A 20,327-nucleotide genomic window follows, 5' to 3' on the forward strand; every position below is an offset into this window, starting at 1 on the left:
GGTGATTTAAAAAAAAAAATCCCATTGTTTTTGCCTTTTTGATGTCTATTCATGCCATTTTATTTTTTAGGAAAAAAATATGAATAAAATATATTTTTTCAAAAATTTTAATTTTCCATTTTTTTCTAATGCTTTAAACAATGTAATGACATGAAAAAAAGCTTTTTGGGGGGGGGGGGGTCTCAGGAGGATATAGCGGGCACATGACAGAATCGGGCAATGAAGTCAGCACACGCTTTTGACGCGTGCCATTTTGAGAACACTACAGAAAGAGCACGTTGTTTTCGCCTGTGTGGATACTTCAAAAGACGTTTGCTCTGCCTGTGTGGTTTACCTGTAACACGTTCAGAACGTGCGTTTTGTCCGACTCCAAACGCACGCATTCGACGCCCATTTCCTGTTATGATAAACGCACGTCAAAAACGCGCGTTTTTGGTGACTCCAAAGCGCGCGTCAAGAACGCGCGTTTCATAGGAAATCACACGTCGAAGAAGCGCGTTTTGATACACAAAACCGTGCGTTTCCGACGTGCGTTCGCCATAATCCCAAAGCGCGCGCTAAGAACGCGCGTTTTCATGCCTGCCTGACTGTGCATTAGGGATGAAATGCATAACTGATGCTACTAAAATTTATACTGGCCAGTGGGGTGGCCAGTGTGGCGCCATTGCACAAATGGGACAGAACATAAATAAATGACAGTAGAAGTATACCAAAAACTCATATCTGATCTGTAGTTCATGCTACTCATGTGAAATATTCTAAGTCTTCACTTTGAATGGTGAACAATTTAACTCACTCAGTATAAAGAGTTTAAGTATGTTGAAAAGTTATTTTAAAACATATACATATGAATATATGAAACATACACACACACACACACACAAATATGAAATATATATGGAAAAATCACTCAAATCCAATATAGTGACACTTCAACATTATGAAAACTCATTCAATTAATGCTTAACAATCACAAAATTTAGTCAGTAGACACAAGAAACAATTACTGATATAGTTTTTTAGATTTGGGCAGTTTACTGTGGTTTGATTTGACATCAATTCAAATTTCATCAGTGAGAAACATTTTGGATAGTTTAGGCACGCACAGCATACAAATACCATTATTAAATAATATTATTTTATAAAATACATATAGTAAATGAAGTAAAACACTTACTTTCGATGTTTTCCTTGTTATAACCATTCTTCCCCGTCTGCTCCGCATCGTGAAAGAAAATATCTCTCTGAGGAAGTGCAGGAGAGCACAGCACATAAATATTGCTATGAATAAATATGATGTTATAAAATAAATTTTAAATGAGGTAAAACGCTTACTTCTGGTATTTCCCTTTTCTGAGCGACCTTCGCGTCTGCACTGTTTAGTGCACAAAGTTTAGGCGTGCATAGCATTTAAATATCGTCATAAAGTAATATAATCTTATAAAATACATAATATAAATGAGGTAAAACAATTACTTTTGGTGTTTCCCTTGATAAAACCAACTTCCCAATCTGCGGTATTTCCCACATATTTCACAAGATCAGATGCTTGTCAGTGGTGCTCAGGATCTGTAAATCATTCATCATCATCCTCATCTCTCCTTACTCCGTTTAAGTGGAAAGTGAAATCTTATGTACTGTAATGGAACAGGCTACTGCTAGCACGAAGCTAACCATGTCCCTTTAGTGGCTCGCGTTATTTTATTAGAACACGTTATTTGCTTTCTGTGCCTTTCTGAATACAGACACCAACCCATCCCACACCAACTTCTGATTGTTCGGCTGGGGGCTGGCCTAGAACATGGGCGGGTTTATGCAAATGTTGGGGGGCGTAACTATTAGTGATCCCGACTGTTACGTCACAGTCTTTGTTATGTTCTGATTCGCCTATTTTTCAGTGGTCTTTTGCTTGCATGAGATTTTCATAAGGAGGAGGAAACAATGGTGTTTGAGGCTCACGGTATGTCTTTTCCATGTACAGAACTCTTATTATTCAACTATGCCAAGGTAAAGACAGTTTTCCATTCTATGGCACCTTTAAAATGGTAAATTACAACTTTGAGTCAAATGGCACACAATCTTACATTGAAATTGCTTGCTAATCTCCCACAATGCATTTAGAGCGACACGTTTACCTTGTCTGTTCAAGCAGTGTCAGTCTGCACATGAGAACAGAGAGTTCCTGAATGTGTCTTTGCACCGTGTAAACTGTGTGTTTGAGGATCACACTGCAGTGCAGGGCGATGAATGGAGGGACGGTGGAAATTCGTTGCTCAGGTAACCAGACGGCCGGCGTTTCCTCATGCGTGGGTAGATATAGACACGATCTGCTGGGATGCAAAGCAGGAATGCCTCATCTAGCAATTACAGCGCGCAGCACGGAGCAGCAGGCCATAGGAACTTTATTAAAGTTACACAAATGTCTCATATTTCTCTCGATAGACCAGACTCATTCTCTCTGTAGATCAAATTCATCTCTCATCTTAAACCCAGCAATTTAAAAACTCCCAAACCTATTTACTCCTCTCGGTAAGTCATTTAAGATATTGGTTGAGTCTCTTAAAGAAATGTTGGGTCATGTTTTACTCTTAAAAGAAAAAGGAAAAAATACATTTATAAGAGGATTCACAGAAAGAAAATGAAGCCTATTATTAAGGGCAGTCACAAAATTGAAATAAATTATTTTGAATTCAATTAATTCACCAAAAAAAAAAAATGTACTTTACTATTTAAATAAATATATATATGTATATAAAATTTCTGAGTGCATGTGTGTGTATATATATATATATATATATATATATATATATATATATATATATATATATATATATATATATATATATATATATATATATATATATATATATATATATATAATAAGATAATTTCTTATTTTTTGTATGTGACCCCGGAGCACAAAAGCAGTCATCAGTAACACAGGTATATGTGTAGCAATAGCCAACAATACATTGTATGGATCAAAATTATACATTTTTCTTTTATGCCAAAAATTATTAGGATATTAAGTAAAGATCATGTTCCATGAAGATATTTTGTAAATTTCCTACTGTAAATATATCTAAACTTAATTTCTGATTAGTAATATGCATTGATGAGAACTTCATTTGAACAACTTTAAAGGAGATTTTCTCAATATTTTTTGCACTCTCAGATTCCAGATTTTCAAATAGCTGTATCTCAGACAAATATTGTCCTATCCTAACAAACCATACATCAATGAATAAATAAGCTTTCCATTGATGTATAAATCTCAATCTCGAAAAATTGACCCTTATGACTGATTTTGTGGTCCAGGGTCACATATAAATTAATAAATTAATATATAAATGAATAATAATATATTACTAGTAAATGTAATATGTTTATATAATTTAATATCATATAAATTATATATATATTAAATTATAAATTATATAAATATTAAATACTTAATTTTAAAATATCTACAAATATTTATTCTTTTTTTAATTATTTGAGTGAGAATTGTATATTTGTATATCAACAATTCTTTTTAATTGTTTTCTTTTGACTTTGGAGTGAAGTATTTCTCAAGCTTTCATCTCACCTGGAACTGTTTGTATTTTTATTTTTCAATATTTGTTTATACTGGGAAGAGAAATATCAAATGACACAGATTATTTTCAGCAAATGTGTTGCGGTTTAGAAGACGCAGCGATCACAGAATGTTTGTAATCCACTTTCCCACATGATGTAACATGGTTTTATTATTCAGGAGATTAGAAACCGAGTAAGAAGTGTTCGTTAATATCCTCCTCTGGCTGTCATGACTGATGCGTTTTTATAGATATGACAGGAAGCAAATCATCCCTGCGATTCCCTTCATAATATATGAGAGAAAGAGGAAGGGGAAACCTTGTCCAGTAAGCACTCATTGATCGGCTGTTGGTTCGATACACGGCGACCCGCTGCGTTTGATTGTGATAAGCAGTGATGTATGTGCGGTTAGCAGACAGGAAGTGGGCGGGTTAATGGTTTGACTCATGTTGTTGGTTGGTCTATGGCTATAAGGTGCTTTATTGAGTTTGTGGTGCAGCCTCTTGTTGAGTCACTGACTCTTGATTCTACAGGTCGGCATGAGCGTGTATTTCATGCGGCATGACCTGATGAAGGTGAACTTGATAAATGAAGGCTAAAAACATGCACGCATACTAATGAGTTAAAGATGTAGATATATGTGGTGCCAAAATGTTGTTGCAATTGATTACATTTATCTAATGATTCATTTATTGACAAGAAACTAGACTTCTCAATCAATGCATTTGAGAAAAGAAATGATGCTTATGTGTGCAAGTGCTCTCTAACTTTAGCGTTTCGCATGCATTTGTGTTTCCGAAAGCGGAGATGAACCTCTGATAATCTCATTTGAATCTGATAATGGAGAGACTAGAACATTCTGCAGCAATAATATTCTTACGGCTTTAATAAAATAAAAGAGCAACTTTCTGTTGACTTTGCTAATATATAACCGGATTAAATTAAATCCTCCTCCTCATTAAATAACTCATTTGGGAGGAAAGATCATGTTATTGAGTTTCAATGTCAGGCTCTGGGTTGCCATGGAAATTAATTCTAAGTATTTAAATTTATAAGAGCTAATATTCTGATTAATAATGCATGCGATTCATAACGAGCTCTGAGAAGTGTTTAAAGAGATTGAAGTTTTTATTGTCTGTAATCCTGGGGATTATGTGGGCAGCACTGAGGTTAGATTAGAGATTACAGCCGTCTGCTGTGTAATCCAGCTCTGTTTAATAACATTTCATACTGAGATCAGGGGAAACGCACTGCTCCGCTCAGTAATGGGATATTAGGATCTCATCCAGAGCTCTCTCTCTCCTGTGTGTGCAGAGAATCGTTACTCTTTCAGCAGTATAGCAGCGCTTTTCACTGGTTTTGCATCACAGTATTTTTATAAATTATATTGGGTTTAATGTCCTCTGGGTTGCATGTTTTTTTTTCATGGCTTATTATGTGGATGTAACACAACCTGTCTGTAATTTGATGACGAATTTGTGCCAAAATGCCAACAAAAACTCAGGTTGATTGATAGAGGAAATGTTTTGATACAGTAAGTCTTTTTATTAATTCAAGATTTTAAGGGCATTTTTCCCACATTTACATTAAACTAAAGGAGTCAAAGGAATAGCTCATCCAAAAATGAAAATATGCTCACCCTCAGGCCATCCAAGATGTAAATGAGTTTGTTTCTTCATCAGATTTAGAGAAATGTATCATTGTCTCAGCAATGGATGCTCTGCAGTGAATGGGTGCCGTCAGAATGAGAGCGAAACAGCTGATAAAAACATCACAATAATCCACACCACTCCAGTCCATCAGTTAACATCTTAAGACAAAAGCTGAAACAAATCTATCATTAAGATGTTTTATTTTCAAAACATTGCTTCTGGCTAAAATACAGGTCCATAATCCATAAAAACACTTCCTCCAGTGAAAAAGTCCGTCTTCTGTTACATCAAAATACACCCTCATATACAGTATGTTCAGAACTGTTTTGTCTTGTAAGCAGTGCTTGATCTGTGCAGATTTCTCTCCTGATTCAGATCAGACCACTTTTTCACTGGAGGAAGCGTTAATATGGATTATGGACTAGCTGGAAGATAAACTTTACTTAGTATATGCCAAGATACCACAAAGGAACATACAAATTACATCAGCAGAAGTTCATCCACCCGGACAGAAGTTGCACCTCAAAACGATGTTTTAGGCAAGTTTTTATTGAATAATTCATGCAGGTGCTCGAACTGAAAACATGAGCTTCACCTTTCTGCTTTTTTATACCCTCAGGCACACTTGCATTACTGTACCGTAACTTGTTTTGATGAGTCAAAATGATGTCTGTGGAAATGGACAGCATGTCACTGACGCTGTTTATGGGACGTCCTTTAATACATCTGTGTGTGTGTTTCTACAGCGTTTTAAACTCTGTTTGACTTTGTTTTTCTGGATCAGTGGAAAACAGCAGTTTTTGAGCACATGCAGTGAAATATGCAAAGCAACAGCCGCCTCGTGGTTTTAATATTTGAACTGCTTCGAGGGGTTTTCAATCACCACACACACACACACACACACACACACACACACACGCGCTTCTTTCCAAAAGTCCCAATTATTCAGAATCTGGCATCACATGGATGCGCTCGACGGCCTGCAGATTGTTTTTTGGCTGAATGAAGATTCAAAGTTTGGAGGGGGATTTTGGCGTAAATCATTGTGGAAGGTTTTACCCGTCCTTTCAATATCCAACATACTTTTAACAACAAGAGGAATCAAAGCCGTGTGTAAATGTGTGTGTGTTTAGCTTGGAGTTTAATTTGATTTCCTCTGCTTTTTCTGATTTGTTTCCTTGAGCCGCTCTTTGCAGGAAGGACACGGCGGTTGAGCACCTCAGCGTGATCAACCAGGTACCACATACACGTTTACAATCCATTACGTTAGACAGCGAGAAAATGAAGCAATTTATTTATCATTACAACCATTGTACTGAATTATGCAAAACTATTAGCTCGTGTTCCTGCAGTTTCTGAGCTCTGAAACCATCGTGTACTAAATTAATGAGATTTTGAGCTCAAAAAGACAAACATGGACTCATAAATACATGCAAGAGACGGAAAGACATGCATTGGTGGAGAGAGAGGGAGACGGTAGATTAATTTACTGATTTGATTAGTCGCGTTTGAAGTTGTCATGAAATTATGTCACGCACGTTCTGTATAGCCAGTCCACAGTTAGAGTAATGAATTATACTACTTTATTCAGATTAATATTAATAAATATTTATTGAACATTAGTGTCTTTTATTAGTGTTGCTGCTGTTAAGCCGCTTGAGGCTGTTCATTACAGTGATTTTACCAAGGTCACGGGGTTAAGATCACTTACCCGCGGTAATAGACACATGGCCTCAAGTGGCTTATTGTGTTAGTCTGAAGTGAAATTGGTGCTCTGTGTGTTGCATTGTGGGTAAACTGTGTGGCATTGTAAATAAGTCAGCAGTGTCACTTGATTTGTTTGGACATATTTAAAAATATTTCCTAAAAAAAAACATTTAAAACCCCCCCCCCCCAAAAACTATTTTTTTTTTTTTCAGTTTGTAAAAGAATGTTTTTTATTATTAATATTTATATATTTTATATTATTTATGTATATATTGTTTTATTGCAAATGTTTTGTTTGGATCTATTAATATACCCCCCCCCCCCCCCCCCCCCCTAAAAAAAAACCAACAACAACGTACGCGCACATATATATATATATATATATATATATTAGTGCTGTCAAATGATTAATCGCATCCAAAATAAAAGTTTTTGTTTACCTAAAATATGTATATGTACTTTGTATATTTATTATGTGTGTATATATATATATATATATATATATATATAAATAAATATATAAATACTCACACAAACAATATATATATTTTGAAAATATTTACATGTATATACATTTATATATTTATATTATTATATTTCATATTATATAAATATATTTAATATATAAACATAACATTTTTCTTTAATATATACATGCATGTGTGTGTATTTATTTATATATATATATATATATATATATATATATATACACACAGTACACACTAATATATTATGTAAACAACTTTTATTTTAGATGGGATTAATCGCGATATATTTTTTTTATTTATTTTTATTTCATTACATAAAAATAGTTGGAAATGGTTTTCAAAAATGTATGAAACCAAAGATTAGATTTCTAACAAAACACATTATATTGTTACAGTTTATTCTTGTTCATCCTTTTCTTTTGCACTGACATAAAAGCTAATAATTTTTTTTTTTTTTTGTCAATATGCGAGGGAAAATTAATTTTAATATAATTTTTTTAAATACCCCTCTAGGGCGTCAAAAGCAGTAGTTATTATATCTTTAATTCAGATTCACATTACGTTTTCTAAAACCATATAAAACGAAAGATTAGATTTACAAAAAACTAAACAAAACACGACGTTTAAATGAGATTGTTACAGTATTTTTCTTTTCATCCTTTTCTTTTGCATCGACTCAAAGGTGTTTCATAAACATACCAAACCAACACAATTACAGATGAAGAATGACGATTACATTTCTAAAAACTTTGCACAGCTAGATCTTATTTGTTATTGAGCACAGTATCAGTGAAGCCTGACAGACAAACCTCGGATGTGTCTCGTATCATCAGAAACAGACGTGCATCATCAGTGTTGTTTGCTCAGTGATGCAAGTGAGTTTGTGTTGATGCATGGGAATGTGTGCAGTTTTCTAGTGTTCATCCTGTCTGGCGTAGCGGCATGAATTGGAGATTTCGTTTCGTTTCATCAGACGCACTCAAAGGCTGCTGAGGGCCCATGACAGGACGGCTTGCTTGTAAATAACAGAAGCCATATTCAGATCAGAGGTTCGTGTGACGTGACCTCGTGCGCTCTGGGCTTTCCTCAGTAAAGAAACGCATAGAGAAGGGAAGAAAGGGATGCAGATGGAGGTGTATTATTCATGAGCAGGAAATGAGAGGAGGAAGGAGAGCTGTGTTTCTGCAGGTGTTGAGACCGTTTCTGTCCCTGACTGCCTGTATTAATATTTCATACTGAAGTGATTGTCTTCATGCACCAGATGTGTGTGTATATGAGGGATTTTTCTCTCTTGGTAGGATCACAGATGGATTTTCCAGCTGGACTGATGACTTTATTACAGATGTTTCATTTAGCGATCCTTTTGTTGAAGTTAGAGAATATAGAGGCTAATAATGAGTTGTTTAACTCTGTGTTTTAACCTTTACAGCTGGAGTCTAATTGGGTAACTAATAAGTCAGGTTCAATGGCAACAACACAAGCTTTGTGTTCACATGTTGGCTAAACATTAACATCTGTGTAGGGTTTGTTGCGTCTGGGCACCAACTTTTAACCCTATAAAGCCTGTATTGTTTTGATGTTCCAATTTCTAAGGCCTCTAAATGATCACCATGATAAAAACTTTGCTGTTAAACCTGTTGCACACATTCTACTTCATGCATTTCTGTCGTCTGATTGATCATTTAGATTTTTTTAGCAAGTAAAAGGCCTTTTAGTACAAACGTACAGCTTGTGCTTCACATGTTTTTTGCTGTCAAATCAAATTTTTATCAAAGAAACTTGAGAATAACTGTAGTAATATTTCCAGATGAACTCTTACTGGACTGAAAGCTCAGCTTTACTTGATTCTCCATCAATCATTTTGTAGAAAAATCAGTGCGTCTTAGATTTATTTTTATGTATAATAATGAATTAAATTGAGGTGTTTTTCCTCTATATTTTCATTATATCATGCTGTATGAGCCATAAAAGAATGATGTATCAAATATGATAACATAAAACACATATGTGTCCCTGGAGCACAAAAGCAGTCTTAAGTCGCTGGGGTATATTTGTAGCAATCGCCAAAAATACATTGTATGAGTCAAAATTATACATTTTTCTTTTATGCCAAAAATCATTAGGATATTAAGTAAAGATCATGTTCCATGAAGATATTTAGTAAATTTCCTACTGTAAATATATCAAAACTTAATTTTTGATTAGTAATATGCATGGCTAAGAACAACTTTAAAGGAGATTTTATCAATATTTAGATTTTTTTGCACCCTCAGATTCCAGATTTTCAAATAGTTGTATCTCAGACAAATATTGTCCGATCTTAACAAACTTATTTATTCAGCTTTCAGACGATGTATAAATCTCAATTTCGAAAAATTGACTCTTATGACTGGTTTTGTGGTCCAGAGTCACATATGCATTTTTGTTTTGTAAATTCTGTCTAAAAGTTAAATGAATTGTTCCATTTAAAGAAAAAAAAAAAAAAAAAAAAAAAAAAAAAAAAAAAATATATATATATATATATATATATATATATATATATATATATATATATATATATATATATATATATATATATATATATATATATATATATATATATATATATATATCGGCCGTTAAGATCGGCCGTGTGTCTGCAGAAAACACATTAAACTAACCAAACTGCTGTAAGACATCAGTAGCTCTCTTGTGTGCTGAGATTAGTTATATCGTGTGTGTGTGTGTGTGTGTGGATGGGTTTGAGACCGCTGGCAGGTGTTGGAGTGCTGCTGTTGGCCTGTTTTCAGACAGAAGACTTGATTTATTTGTACCAGAGTAAACTGAAAGAAATGCATTTACACCAGACTTCGCTTTACTACAGTGTTTCGAGGGAACTTCATCCAGTGAAAGGTGCTGGAGTTTAATTTCACGCAGCAGACAGAATATATTCTGTTTCCTTTCATACTTTTATCCTCGTCTGACTGACAGACAGCTCTCTCTCTCTCAGCATCTCTTTCTCTCTCGTTCCTGGAATGACCTTGTATTAATGAGAGTGTGATCACGAGTCAGCTGGGCTTTCAGCTCGCGGCAAATACACAAACAATCCCTCCCTCCACACACACACACACACACACACACACACACACATATGCACTCAGTCTGTCGCTCTCACAGATACCATTAGCACGGCTCTGCGGTGGAAATAGAAAGCTAGAGAGAGAGAGAGACAGGAGGATCAAAAGAAAAACAAAGAGTGCAAACAGGTGGAATTAGGAAGAGAAACAGCAAACTATTCCTCAGACTACAGGTACGTAACTTTAAACCTCCGTCTTGAAGCTCAGAGCCGCCGTAATGCTGAATTCACCACTTCTGCGCTCGTTTAAAGCCAAACAAGGTCTCAGAAAGAGATTTCTGTGTTTTCTTGGAGAAAGCTTGAGCAAATGTCTCCTCAGATCCCGCTCTCTGGTTATTTCTGAAGCGCTCCGGAGGATAAAAGGCTGAGATGACGCTGTTTCTGAGGCCTGTGTAGCGACGGCGATGGGTGTCTTAAAGCGTGTCATTCTGCTGTCAGGGTTTAAAGCGTGAGAAATCTCTTCTGTGGCAGCGGTTCTGGGGTCAGCGGAGGCTTGTGACCTCTGGTTGGCGAAATAAAAAATAATGCAAGTTAAAGTTTTTCCTAAGTGTTTCTGCTCTGGTTGGAGAACACGACTGAAGGTTATGGGCACAATCTCAAGAAAATGTCCAAGTGACATTTCACCTCAAAACCAAAAGAATTATAGTTTGCATAAAAAAAGCCTATTTTTATGTTTTATGGTATTACATGCATTCTGAATGTTGATTTTCATTAAATTCTTATTACTGTAATATTGTCATTTCTTTTGTATTACAGTAATATATACATAATATACATATTATAATGTTTTAAATTTTGTTTTTAAATTTAAATATTTAATATTATATAGTGCTTTAAATATATACAATATATATTTTCACATCAAAGTGATGATCATTTGGGAATGTTTGAAAACAATGAGTTTGGAATCTGGCATGTTTCGTGAGATTTCGTGTTTTTCTTTACGTCTCGGATGGGATGATGTAAATGACATTGTCATGAAGGAAAGCATGCATTTCCTGTTTAAACTTCAAAGCTTTTCCTTAGAAAAGCATTTAAACGGGTTCGCCGCGGTCCACCTTTTATCTGTCCGGCCCACATCTGTGTGGGAACATCCCCTCTGGGACGACAGGAGAGAGAGAGAGAGATCAAGCCAAAGCAGCTAAACCTTCTTCCTTATCAACATACATCTCATGCTCCTCCTCTCCTCACAGTGACAGGTGAAAACCTCAGCAGCTTACGTCTTCTTTTGAGAGTGCCTTGTGTGTGTGGGTGTATCGTCTGCATTCAGACTTCCACGTATAGAGCGTGTGTGTGTGTGTGTTTTAGAGAGGCCGTTTTTTCCCAGGGTGGTGTGTGAAGTGGGTCGTTCCTGACTGGAATGAGAATAAGCGGGGTGCCGTGTGACCCTGCGAGCTCCGAGCATCGGGCCTCAACGCCGCTGCTGTTGCCATAGTTATCGGTTAACCTATCAGAACGAGTCCTGCTCAGATGAACAGCCACCGGCCGACAGTCTCTTGCCAGCCTTCTCTCACTTCCAGGCCAAGTTATGACTCAATTATAAGGAGACGTGAGTCACTGTTGTTTTATTCTGTAATGGAGGCTTTGATGGAGGTTAACCTGGAACATTCCCTCGGTTTCTTTATGTTCAGCACATAGCGAGGCGCTAATGAAATAATAAAGGTTATTTATTCTTGATGGTTCCATAAAGAACCTTTAACATCCATGGAATCTTTCCATTCCACAAAGGGTTCTTTATAGTGGGAAAAGTTTCTTTAGTATGGAAGTTTCTTTAGTATTCTTTAGTTATTTCTGCCACAAAACAAAAAATAATGCCATTGTGACTTTAAATCTCACAATTTTGACTCTTTTCACAGAATTGCGAGTTTTTATCTTAAATTTCAGGCTTTTTTTGCTCAGAATTGTGAAGAAATCTCCCAGTTTGAACTTTTTTCTCAAAAACTGAAGTTTATATCTTACAATTCTCACAAGTCTTTTTTTTCTCAGAATTGTTACACTTTAAAAAAAATCTAAATCAAAAGTTGAGAAAACTTAAAAGTTTAAAAGTTTGAGAACTCAAATCTCCTGAAGCTGGTTGCCTTAATCTTTTAAGTTTTCTCCACTTTTGATTTTTTACAGTGTAGTATATATCTTAAATTAGACGGTTTTTTTCTCTGAATTGCGAGTTTATATCTTACAATTCAGTCGTTTTTCCCAGAATTTGCGACTTTATATCTCACAATTTTGACTTCTCTCAGAATTGTGAGGATATCTCCCAGTTTGGACTTTTTTTCTCAGAATTTGAGAGTTTTAATCTCTTTCATTTATTTCTAAGTATTGCGAGTTCTCACAATGGCGAGGGGAAAAAGTCAGAATTGTGAGATGAAAAAAATCATATGTACCTTTTTAATTTATTTTTAATGCCATGGTGGAAATAAGATTTCATACTTCTTTGCACTAAGACAAAATTATTCTTTTTAATAAGAACTGAGGAACCTGAAATGGTTCTTCAATGTCATCGCTGCGAAAACTCTTGTTTGGAAGCTTTATTTGGAGAGTGTGAGATCAGCTCACGTTGTCAGTGGAGATTAATCTCCCGTGGGTCTGGTCGACTATGTGGGAACTGGTGGTTATATACACATCCAAACACAAAAGCATGCTGGGTAGAGGTGCAGGGGGGTTGTTGCATTTCTGTGTCTGTTCTGTTCGATTCCCTCTTTTCATTCAAGCAGCTTGAGGCCACTTTCTCATACATTGGGTCACTAAGGTGCAGGAGGCCGATGGAGAATAACAGCCTTGCTTGCTTGTGTAAGGAACACACACACACACACACACACACAGAGTTTGAATTCTCAGAAGGATGTTCCATGGAAACACACACACTCTCTGATCCCTTTCCACCAGATTGGTCCCGTGGGGAATATACAGACCTCTGTCTGAACTGACGTGATTCCATTGACTTGATTGACCGAATGAGGATGTTACTGATGGTGTTACGAAACAAGCATGGTGGTTACACAAGTTTTATTCTTAGTTTTGACGATGCACTACTGAAGTGTGGAATGAGTTTAATAGTTTCTGAAAGAGCTCACCGAGGCTGAATTATTTGATCCAAAATTCTGTAATATTATTATAATTTAAAAGAACTATTTTCTATCTGAATATACTTTAAAATGTAATTTATTCCTGTGATGCAAGGCTGAATTTATGGAAACAATGTTTTCAGGATTCTTTGATGAATAGAAACTTCAAAAGAACAGCATTTATTTGAAGCAGAAATCTTTTGTTACATTATAAATATTTTACTGTCACTTTTGATCAATTTAAACACTCCTTGATTTTTTTTAAAACAAAAAAATTAGTTTCCAACATCAATTATAATAGATTTTCTAGTTATAGTTATGGCTCCTGGTGTGAATGGGCCTTTATCTTGGAAATAAAATGCAATCGTCCTTTGGCTCATTGGTTTGTAGATGTGGATTGTTTATCTGAGATGACTGGGATCTTTCATACTGATAGATCTGAGCTCAGGTCCAGCAGAACTAATGCTGATGCCGGCCGCGGGTCATTCAGAGCTGACCGTCCATTGGCTCTTATAGTGAAAGACATTGTGTTTTCATAGCGTCCAAACTCTGCCAGCCTCTGATTGGCTGTTTTCTCCCCCGAGAGCGACTGAATGACCGCTTTTGCTTGAAAATAATGATCAGTTAATCCGTGAAACTGCTTTTCCCAGCATGCACCCCTTCGCTGTAAAGCACAGAGTGTCTGGCAGGTGATTATTGATCTGCACGCGATCAGATCAGAGCGTTCGTCTCACCTGGATCACCCGGCTGTCTCTCCCTCTTGCTCTGTCTGTCGTTCTGTTTGTCTGCGACTCCTTCCCGGCCCCTGCGGGAGTGCTGGGTTGTTTGTGTTTGTCTAATGAAGTGAGATGATTGTCTCTCAGTATGAAGTCACCCGAGACTGAAAGAAAAGAAGCAGTGAAGTAAGTGGAGTGATTGACAGACTGAGTGACTCAATGGCTGTTAATGAACACACATTAGTTCTGTTCAAAACAGATACCATGAGGAAATTATCCCAACGTGAAAGGCTAGAAACATCAGGAAATTATTCAAAATATGCACATTTTTATGTTAAAATACTGTCTCAAATCACTTAAGATGCAATATACTGTCTATGACCAATGTTATTATAGTTAACTAAGACCATAAAAAACATTAATTCAGCCAGTGGTGTGGTTGTGGGCGGGGCTATTTCTTTATCTGACCAATGACAGACAAGTGTTTCTGAAACCCGATCCATTTGGTGATGCTATAGTGCCACAGAAGAGCAGTTCAGCACGACGTGTTATGTTTTATTGAAAACATTATCTTTTTATATCATCTCTTTTTCTGGGTCTTGTTGGTTTGTGGTAAATCACTTCTACAGATTCTGCAAATCCATTCCCAGAGGAACGGTTTAGGTCTCTCAAAGCTCAGGGAACCTGTGTGTTTTCCTTCAGTGATCGGATATACTTCTGAGGAAAGCAGGATGTTCAGTGATAAATAAAAAAGTAGAGCCCTTTATCCTCCAGTGATTGACTGGATCCTGAAAGGTGGGTGTTACATATGGAGGGGCAGGGCTTGAATGAAGGATAGATGATATCAGCATCAAACTCCAAAAATAAAAAATTGTCCATACAACTTGTATTCCAGTACTGGGCCTTTGCTTGCAGTTCTCTGGAAGAAGAGGAAATAAGGCATTGTAAAAAAATCTAAAGATATATAAATAATAAAAAATGAAATAGAAAATGTATTAACATAAATAAATACTGAAAATTAAATTTAAAATAGGTTTAAATAAACATATATATATTTAAAAAATTGCCCAATAGGTTTAAATAAACACACACATATATATAAATTGCCCATGCGACTTGTATTCTAGTTCAAAGGTCTGTGATTTTTTTTTGAGAAAACAGTGGTTAAAAAAATAATAAAATAAAATAAAAAATAGTTGAAAATATATATTAAAATTAATAAAAATATTAATAAATAAATATAATAATAAATAATGATAAATTAGATTAAAACAAACAAATAAATAAAATTGTATTAAATACTAAATATTATAAACAAGTAAATAAATCCTCTAACACAGTAGTATTATGATAAGAAAATACTATAGAAAGTGGTTAATTCAGTGATTGGATTGGATAACAAAAAGTGTGTGTTACACATGAAGGGGCGGGGCTTATATGAGGGCTCGATGATGTCAGCTGAAAATGAAAGTCGTCACAGTCGATCAATTTTATGTTTATTTTTTGATACAAGATTTTTTATGAATCATCCACAATAAGAATAATAGTTGTGGACAACCTGAGCACCGTTTGAGACCTTGACATCTCTCTTTACACTCGACATCTCAACGCTGGCTGTGAGAAATATTAATTAAAGAAGCCGTGAGACTCGAATACCTTAAAAATGACCTAAGAAAGAGACAAACAGCACTTACTAATAATAAGATCAGATCGGATCGATCCAGACCTGTTAACAGCTGGAGAGAGATGGAAAGTGTGTTGCAAACTGGATTATTAAAGCTGATGTTGTTGATCACAGTGATGGAGAGAAAGCGCTATCGATCTGTGGCGCGAGCATGTTTTCATTTTCCCCATGACACAGTCCGCTTTAGGAAAACTTTCATTTGTTTTTCGCTGAGATGTTGGATGTGTTTTGCCGGTGTTCAAGAGCAACATTTCTCAGCCTCGTATGCCAGATTTCCAGCGGCTGTTGGCTCAAACTGACGTTCAGTGCTCAAAATCTGATTCATTGTTGTTGGTAAGAGTTCAGTGCATTGGAACCGTTGAGGTGTTTTGTTCTCCAACAGATCCAAAGAGATCATAAAATTAGAGTAATAAATAACTCTTACAATTTGTATTCTAGCGCAGTGGTTCCCAACCTAGGGATCGCTAAAGATTTACAAGGGGTCGCCAAACACACTTTCGCAAAATCGCAAAAGTACATTATTTGCATGCAAAGTTAAATGTTTCATTCGCGTGCGCATTGAAATCTTTTCCGCTAATACGGTCAAAACACACAAGGTTGGTTATCTCTAAAATGAAAGTAAACCGTTGAGAGAAAAATGGATACGTGTCTGTAGATGCGTGCAGGTCTTAAAGGGACAGTACTGAACATGCTGCCACTGTCATTAAAGGGATAGTTCACCCTACAATTTAATTTCTGTCATTATTTACTCACTCACATTTTGCCCCAAACCTGTATTCATTTCTTTCTTGTGCTGAACCCAAAATAAGATATTTTGAAGAATGAGGGTAACCAAACGGTTGCTGGTAGGAAAAAATCCTATGGAAGTCACTGTGGACCAGCAACTGGTTGGTTTTCCACCTTCTTCAAAATAGCATTTATGTTCAGCAGAAGAAAGAAACTCATTCAGGTTTAAAACAACTTTTGAGTAAAACGGTGGTATCAAAATAAAACATTATGACACATAACAGAATTTTTATTTTTGGGGTAACTATTCCTTTAACGTTAATAAAACAACAAAATCACTCACTATTCTTGACTGAATAACGTGAATGCAGTTGCTTTAGGAATCAGTCTATGTAGTTTTACTTTTATATTTGTTCATTTCTATAATAATTTAATTGAATGCTCTGCTAAATACACCTATTGTACCTGAAAATGAAGCACTGTTTGTTTTATTTGTATATTATGTGTATTTGTAATGTGTATTTTTGGCCTTATTTTTTAATAAGAAAGATAAAATAATGACAGATTTTTATCTTCGCCCACTTTGGCCTGTTTCCCGTTATTGTTCAAATCAACGCAAAAATCAGACCAAATTTTTTATGTTGGAAATTTTAACCGGTTGATGAAAATTACCTATTGTTCTAAAAATCTGATAAAATAATATAATCACCTATAATCATTCATCATTTTGACTCATCTCTTTTCTTATAAATGGTTTTAAGTATGAAATGTAAGGTTTATCATTTTTTTGTCAAAACTTTTTTTTTAATATGTTATACATGTTATGGGGGTCGGTGAAAAAACTGAATGTTAAAATAGGGGTCCCCTGGAAAAAAAGGTTGGGAACCACAGTTCTAGCGCAGGCTTGTTGTTGTTGTTGCTAGGGGGTCTCTGAAAAAATCTAGATCTAGATTCTAAATATTGTTAGAAAAGTAAAAATTTAAACTATTTTAACTATTAAATTATATAATAAAAATTAGATTTAAATAAATAAATAAACAAGCAAATAAATAAATATAAATAGCCTATTCTAGTTCAGGTTTTTTTGCTAGGGGGTCTTTGGAAAAATCTACAAAAAAAAAAACATTAAGTATTTTTAAAAATAAATTTAAAACAAAATCATTTTTAAATAAATGTAAAAAAAAAAAAGATTAAAATAAATAAATAAGTAATGAAAAGTTAGATTAAATAAATAGATATTAAAAATAGATTTAAATAAACAAATAAATAATACAAATTTGAGTGAAATAAATGTATAGAATAATTATAATGTGTGTATATATATATATATATATATATATATATATATATATATATATATATATATATATATATATATATATATATATATATATATATATATATATATATATATATATTAATTAGTTCAGGGGGTCCGTGGAAAAAAAAGAGAGGAAAACAGTGTTAAGAAAAAAGGAAAAACAATAGAGTAAAATAAATAAATAACATTTGATTTAAATAAATATTAAGAAATAATTTAAAAAAAGTAAATAAATTATACCATTGACAATACAGTACTGCAATGAGTATAATGTAATGTACTAGAATAATTCTCCAAATAATATTTTACACATATAAAATATTATTTTTATTGGTGCTTTGTAAATTTAAAAAATAAGGTTCAAAACTAGAATTTTTGCCACAGAAGAACCATTTTTGGTTCCCCTAAGAATCTTTTAGTGATCAAAAGAACCATTTTTTCTTAGTTTGAAGAAGATTTTAATCATCTAAAGAACCTTTTTCCACTATTGTGAATTGGAACGATTCATGTGGATGTTGCAGGCTCTTAATGACTGCATTGACTCTAATAAAGATCTGTATTTTTAAGAGTGTGTAGGTGGGCGAAACAGTGAGTTTTCTGAAAGCAGCTGACTGTGTGTGTGTGTGTGTGTGTGTGTGCATGAGATCATTATGTAGAGGGAATGCGGTCCGTATGGGGGGTGGACAGGGGTGGACAGAGCGTGTGTAATCTCAGCGCTAATAGGCTGCCGTGCGCTAATGGTCGACGCAGTGGGCCAGAATAAGTGTTTAATAGGGGTGTTGTGGCCCGGCTGACTCACGCACACGTAATGCACATCTCATCTTAAGAGCCTCTGTAGTGAACACAGATAATAATAGAGACGCTGCTCTGTTGCGGCCCACATTTATTTTTATTGTCTCTGTCTTTTCGCACAAACCTCTCCGAGGCCCTCGAGTCATTACAGCTGACACCCAATTAAAGAAGCCGGGGACGTGAGATGAGGGTCCGGCTGATGCTCCGGGGAAATTATGGATTATACCCAATCAGTTTGTGTATTGATTTAATGGGCTTTTGTATCATCAATACCTGGAGCACGTAAACAGTTTATGATTGATGGTTTGTGGCTGAAGGAAGAGGTCAGCCAAGTTTCTGTCGTCATTTGTGTCTGCGGTGGACACGAAAGACGTTCGGAGTTGCTGTTCTCCACACAACAACAGTTCGAATTCAGCTTCAAGATACAAAAAGGACAATTGAATTTATTGAATAGAATAAAAATAGTCCATATATATATTTTTTTTTTACAGTTGAGAAAAACTGTAAAAAAATAAATAAAAAATTATTTATATATATATATATATATATATATATATATATATATATATATATATATATATATATATATATATATATATATATATATATATATATATATATATATATATATATATATAAATAATGAAAATTATATAAAAAAATAGATTCAAATAAATAAATACAAAGAAATGATTTAAATAAATAATATATTTTTTTATTTGGTTAAAATATATAAGTAAATGTTAGAAAAGTATGGAGTATTCTACCTTGGGGTTTTTGCTAGTGGATCCATAGAAAAATGTATAGAAAAACTGTAAATAAAAAAAGTACAAAATTTGATTAAAATAAATAAATGCAAAAATATATTTCATAAAATATATTTAAAAAAAATGAAATAGACAAATGTGAGAGAAGTTTAAAATTAATAATTGCTGAAGAATTAAATTGAAAAAAAGAAAAAATGTGATTAACATAAATACTAAAAATACATTCAAACAATATATATATATATATATACTATATAAACAAAATATATATATAAAAATGGATTTAAATAATGCAGATAACACTACAGTACTTTACTTGGTAGAAAATAATATAATAAATACTAAAAATTCTCAAATATAATTTTACACAATAATACTAATTTTCACAGTATAAATTGGATCTTTATACATGAGAATATATAGATTTCTTATATATTTTTGGATGGGGTCACTTGCACGAAGCTAATCATATTGGGGTCCATGGCATCTAAAAGATTGAAACCCATGTTCTAGATATATTCAAAGTCATTCGAGATTAAAGGACCCGAGCATTAGTGTAGATTTTTAGCATATAATGACTTTTAATGAGCGTTCCTTTCACACATGAATGTAGAGCATGAATCATTGTATTGTAAATACTATCCATTTGGGTTCCTCAGAAAAACACACTATACTACAGGGTGAGTAAATGATGGCAAAATGTCCATTTCTGGGTCTT

The 20,327-nt window shown here is 34.4% G+C and overlaps 1 protein-coding gene across 2 annotated transcripts in view; it reads left to right on the plus strand.

The window, feature by feature from the left end:
• The window catches only part of LOC306861398 (pleiotrophin-A-like), a 45,332-nt gene that overhangs the window by 2,080 nt on the left and 22,925 nt on the right, over nt 1–20,327 (plus strand). Inside the window, exon 1 of one of the 2 annotated variants that reach the window (XM_079403624.1) lies at nt 10,539–10,715. The exons of the other annotated variant lie outside the window; for it this stretch is intronic. The gene's annotated coding sequence lies outside the window, so the exon portion shown is untranslated. Of the gene's footprint in view, nt 1–10,538; nt 10,716–20,327 lie in introns of those variants that run through there. 2 annotated transcript variants of the gene reach the window in all.

The sequence above is a fragment of the Barbus barbus genome (assembly GCF_936440315.1).
Source record: "Barbus barbus genome assembly, chromosome: 42".
NCBI classification, from domain to species: domain Eukaryota; kingdom Metazoa; phylum Chordata; class Actinopteri; order Cypriniformes; family Cyprinidae; genus Barbus; species Barbus barbus.